The 5,988-nt window shown below is 38.6% G+C and overlaps 1 pseudogene; it reads left to right on the top strand.

Moving 5' to 3' along the window:
• Nucleotides 1–2,764: 2,764 nt before the first annotated feature.
• On the top strand, nucleotides 2,765–3,282 carry LOC108520158 (40S ribosomal protein S15a pseudogene; annotated as a pseudogene).
• Nucleotides 3,283–5,988: the final 2,706 nt, after the last annotated feature.

Here is a 5,988-nt window from a genome sequence, read left to right as displayed (position 1 = left end):
CTGCTTCCTCTTGAACCCTTTGCCACTTAGAAGTTTCTTCTGCCAGATACCTTAAATCATCTCTTTCAAGTTCAGAGTTCCACAGATCTCTGGAGCAGGGTCAAAATGCCACTAGTCTCTTTGCATTGCAAGAGTGGCCTTTACTCCAGTTCCCAACAAGTTCCTCATTTATATCTGAGACCACCTCAGCCTGGACTTTATTGTCCATATCACTATCAGCATTTTGGTCAAGCCATTCACAAGTCTCTAGGAAGTTTCAAACTTTCCCACATCTTCCTGCCTTCTTCTGAGCCCTCCAATTCTCTAGGAAGTTCTAAACATTTCCACATTTTCTGTCTTCTCTGAGCCGTCCAAACTGCTCCAACCTCTGCTGTTACCCAGTTCCAAGGTCGCTTCCACATTTTTTTGTATCTTTAGAGCAGCACCCCAGTACCCAGTACCAATTTACTGTATTAGTCCGTTCTCATGCTGCTAATAAAGACATCCCAAGACTGGATAATTTATAAAGAAAAGAGATTTAATTAACTCACAGTTCAGCATGACTGGGGGAGACCTCGAGAAACTTATAATCATGACAGAAGGGGAAGCAAATATGTCCTCCTTCACATGGTGGCAGCAAGGACAAGTGCTGAGTAAAAGGGGGAAAAGCCCCTTATAAAACCCTGATCTCATGAGAACTCCCTCCCTATCGTGAGAACAGCATGAAGGTAACCGCTCCAATTACATTACCTCCCACCAGGTCCCTTCCGTGACACATGGGGATTATGGAAACTCTACATAATGGAGCCTGTAGAAGTAAAACGATATGTTGTCTATGATTTGATTTAAAGTGCTTTAGCAAAGAAAAACAAAAGAAAAAGGAACAGACGATACAACAGGAAAATCTTGATAATTTTGAGGTGTGAATGAGGTATATATGGGGGTTGATTTTCTATTCTCTTGATTTTGTGCGTGTTTGAAATTTTCATAAAAAATGGGAAGAGAAGAGAGCATATTTTCAGCTTTTTCTAAATTGCTGAGTCTTAAGTATGTTTGCACATTATAATGTGCACATTTACATGGAGAAACACTTCCTGGGGGACAAGGTGAAATGGTGGAAAGTGCCTTGATTTAGGAGTCAGACAAATGTGGTTTGAATCCTAGCTGCATTCCAAGGACTTGAGGAGGAAGGGAGCATGCCTGTAGTGAAGGCAGCAAGGGCAGAGGAATGGCTGGTTTCTAACACGTGTGTGTGTGTGTGTGAATATATACGCACACACACATATACACACATGTGTGTATATACACACACACACACATATATATAGGATATATATAGGATTCCTGGAAGACGACTAAGTCTTGAGGAGTGAAAGACATGGTGATTTGTTTTGAGGCATGTTGAGTTTGAGTTAAGGTGTCTTTGAGACATACAAGAAGTGATGTCAACAATGCAGTTCATGTCAAAGTCTGGAGCACAGATGAGAGAACAGTGTAAGTCTACTAGTTTGATAGAAAAAAGGCAGTTTACCTTTAGATGTTTCCGTGTAATTGTGTTGCTGCTACAGCACATGGAAGTATTTCACAGCTATAATACCTATGAGAAGCAAGGACTCATATAAAGCAATATAAAGCTGTGTTTTATTTGTTTCACAAATGAGCAAGTTCATTTTTATAGGAAAGCAGTTACCTTTCTCCTGCTTTTTATCTTTTACTGCAGATGTGGGGAATTCTGGCAGTAGCTGAGACCCTTTTGAGCCAAGTCTGCCTTTACTTGTCCCTGTTATTACAGTTTATTTTTTGTGATGTGAATCTGCCAGTTACTAGTTAGATAGACTTTCTGTTGAAGGAGTTTGCCCTGAATTGCACTCTAGCAACACCTAACCAGGAATGCCCCTTCTATCCCATTAGAGAAAGCCACTAAGAGAACTGTTAAAATTATCTAAGCGTCAGATCCCAAGTTGTTTTAGGTATAAAGCAGCATGAGGTAAGCTGGAGTGGGAGGTAGCGAGTGATGGTGGTAATGAGGATGTAACTTCTCATCCCATTTTTAAGAAAGTCTGTAAAATGTTGCTTATGAAAATGACTTGGTCTCGTAAAGGGGTATAACTGCTTCAGAGCCTTTCAGAAACTCAGATGTGTCCTGTGGTTAATTGTCCATTTTTGGCTTAGTTTTGCTTAGCCTCCCAGAGAACCATTTTAATAACACTGTATTTTTAACTGGGAAAAAATAATTTGATGGTGCATTAATTGCTCCTTTGATGACATTTTGAGAGTTCACCACTTGTTCCCTTGCTACACCTACCTATTCACTTCTAGCTTTTCCTAATGTTTTCTTAGTTTTGCAGAGCAGTATATGATAGTCAATACAAATTATCAAAACACTACCTCTGATTTATCTAACTGTTTCTCCTGAAGCCTTTGGCATGATTTCACGTGTACAATTTCACCAGAATTTATATGACATTTCTGTCAAAGAGTTAGGGAATGACAGGTGCTACTATTCCCATTTTTTGATAGGAATAAGAGCGACAGAGTTAGTAAATGTCAGAACCAGGGGTAGAACATAGGTGTTTTTATTTCTATCCTAACATGGGAGAAAGAAAGACAGACAGATAAAGGATAAAGAAGGGTGTAGAAGAAAGACCAGCAAATAAAAAGTAAAATGAGTTTGTCTACTTATTCCTTCAAGAAACTAAAACAAATCATCTTCAATGTTCCCATTCCTGAGACTACATGATGAATGATGAATGGTTACACGCCAGGAGCCAAAGCTCTAGTGGGAGAGGCAATCCCATAAATATTCTAGTATACACGATTTCTTTCCTTGCTGCCATAATTGTGCACATGAACGTCCTGGCTGATGCTCTCAAGAGCATCAACAATGTCAAAAAGAGAGACAAACACCAAGTTCTTATCAGACTGTGCTCCAGAGTCATTATCCAGTTTCTAACTGTGATGAAACATGATTACACTGGCAAATTTGAAATCATTGATGATCACAGAGCTGAGAAAATTGTTGTGAACCTCACAGGCAGGTTAAACAAGTGTGGAGTGATCAGCCCCAGGTTTGATGTGCAACCCAAAGACCAAGAAAGATGGCAGAATAATATGCTCATGTCTCATCAGTTTGGTTTTATTGCGCTGACCACCTCAGTTGGCATCACGGACCATGAAGAAGCAAGACAAAAACACACAGGAGGGAAAATTCTGGGATTCTTTTTCTAGGGATGTAATACATGCTTATAAGAAAATGCCTCAATGGACCAAAAAAAAAAAAAAAAAAAAATTGCAGTATAATGGAAGAATTAAAGAAGTGCCATGGGAGAAATAGTGAGCAAAATGAATTATAATATCAAAAAAAATTTTTTTTTGAGATGGAGTTTTTGCTCTTGTTGCCCAGGTTGGAGTGCAATGGCATGATCTCGGCTCACTGCAACCTCCACCTCCCGCGTTCAAGCGATTCTCCTGCCTCAGCCTCCAGAGTAGCTGGGATTAGAGGCATGTGCCACCACGCCCAGCTAATTTTGTATTTTTAGTAGAGACAGCGTTTCACCATGTTGGCCAGGCTGGTCTCAAACTCTGACCTTAGGTGATCCGCCCTCTCAGCCTCCCAAAGTGCTGGGATTACAGGCGTGAGCCACCACGCCTGGCGTACATCAAATATTTTTTGCCAATGGTCTCACTTTCTCAATTCCAAATATCTAAGATCTTCTCATTAGTTTGTCTTGTAGTGGATACCATGTATTATCTGATGTTATTATTTTGTATTCAGGCACCATTGTCTCTTAATACTATTTTGCCCACATTTTGGTATAAGATTTCTTGATTTTTCTCAAAGTAATCTTTGAGATCCTCTCTTAGTCACATTTTGCCAGTGACGTCATTTTAAACTTCCACGTTTTCAATTTCATGCTCTTAGAATTATGGCTTGTAGAGCAGGATAGGACTACAGGGGACTGTCCAGCCCTATCCCTTGGACTCCACTTGTATCACAATGGCAAGCCTTGATGAAGCACTATGTTGTACTGATGAACTTCTAAAACTGTCAGCTTTCCACATTACAACCTAGCCAATCAAGGAATAATTAATGGACCAGATACTCTTATACCTGCCTAGTTAAAAAATATATATTTCAGAAGACCTTGTTATAGGGTTAAAAAGCAGATTGGTTGGATTTGAGTAAGGAAAAGGCATAGTAACTAATGTGACTTATTTAATAAAATATAATTAATCCTCTCCACCTAATGTATCATGCTACTTAGTGTGTGTGTGTGCATGCGCACGTGTGCACACACATGGGTGAATTGTCTAATAACAAATCACTGCTACTTCCTTACATTTGAGGTGTGATGGCTCACCTATTCATATGGCCAATTTGAAGAGAGAAGTTCACCTAAATACACAGCTATTCAAAAAGCATTTATTGAGAAGTTACAACATTTAAGGCACCTTTTGATACGTGGGGCATACATATAGAGGTACCCAGCTCCTAGTGTGGTGGCACTGTTTAAATGAATTAATAAGATAATTTGTTAATGTGAAGGTTGTTTTATAAATTATGAAGTGCAAGCAAAAATTCTACTATTGTTACAAAAATAAAATCCATAAACCTTTTCCTATTGCTTGTTTGGCATAGAAGTGAAATCCTTTCAGGTTCGCACCTTTACAAGCCCCGGGCATGTGGGAATGTACTAAATCTGGCTTGGACTTGGTTCACTGTCTTAGATCTCAGAAACTGTGGGGACTATGATTGTGACAGTACCATTCATCTTGTCTTCTGTAAACTCACAGTTACAACTTTTCTCCAATTTGGGTATAAGAGGAAGACGAGACCAGTTTTGCCTTTTGAATCACATAGCCATCAAGTGACTTGGATTTTCATCCTCACTGATTTCCTTTGCAAAATGCCCTTGAATGTCAGGTGTGGGCAGAGAAACCATGGTAGGACTCTCTCCTCTTGCAAAGCAAAGTGGAGTGTTACTGTCACAACAAACGCATCTTTTCTTTTCCTCTAGTTTTCATAAGTGCCCAGATGCATAAGCAAATGTCCTAGGACTCTCTGTAGCTTGCTCAAGGTTGTAATAATTTTGTATTTTTTACTTTAAGGTCTCTTTTATTTTCTCCTAAATCCTATTATGTGGTCTACCCAGGAAAGATGCTTATTTTCAAAATATAGGTACAGAAAAAGTAAGGCTCCATATGTGGAAATCAGCAACAACTCAACCTGTTTGGGCTTTGTTTGCAACATAGGAATTGTACACCTTGGTTATGGTCTGTTCGTTGTTCTGAAATCTGTGCTACAAATTAGTAATGACCTTAGTTGCACTTGGCATTGAAAACAGCAGAGAGTAATGCACATTTTATTCTACAGAGTAGTTCCAGCTGGTGCTGAATGAGGCAACCTGACTTCTAAACAGTGTTTATTACAAGGGTCATCTTACATCATTGCTCTATTATCCAAGGTTAATTGTCAATTTGCTTTTAAATGTTATGCAAAAGTATTGGCTTAGCTGTAGAAAACTTCATCTTGGGAAATTTGACCCTCTTAGCGATGAATAATTAATGTCCTATGAAATCACATTCCTGAAAGAGAATTCTAAAGTTTGCCATGACCATCCTTTTTTTCTCCTAAGTGTATTCTATTTTTAAGAATTCCTGGAAACAACTCTATGTTAAAAAAGAAACAAAGATTTAAAAGCAAACATGCTGAGAAAGTATTTACAGAAAACATGATAGACAAAAGATGGCTACTTTTGTTATTATGAAGAGCTTTACATAAAGTTATAAGAAAACCATTAAGAATACATTAGATAAATGGAGTAAGGATGTGCGCAAAATTTCACAAAAGAGAGAGATCAACTAATAAAACTGGGAAACAGGTCAGTCTCACAAGTGTCATATCATAACTAGCAGGTACTTTTTTGTTTTTTTTTTGCTGATCAAGTTAGCACAGACTTGAGTTATAATACTGTTGAGGATGTGGTGAAATAGGCACTTGTTCTATGT

This window comes from Rhinopithecus bieti, unplaced genomic scaffold (genome assembly GCF_001698545.2).
Source record: "Rhinopithecus bieti isolate Rb0 unplaced genomic scaffold, ASM169854v2 scaffold_50364, whole genome shotgun sequence".
Lineage (NCBI taxonomy): Eukaryota > Metazoa > Chordata > Mammalia > Primates > Cercopithecidae > Rhinopithecus > Rhinopithecus bieti.
This window is presented reverse-complemented; position numbering and strand designations above follow the sequence as displayed.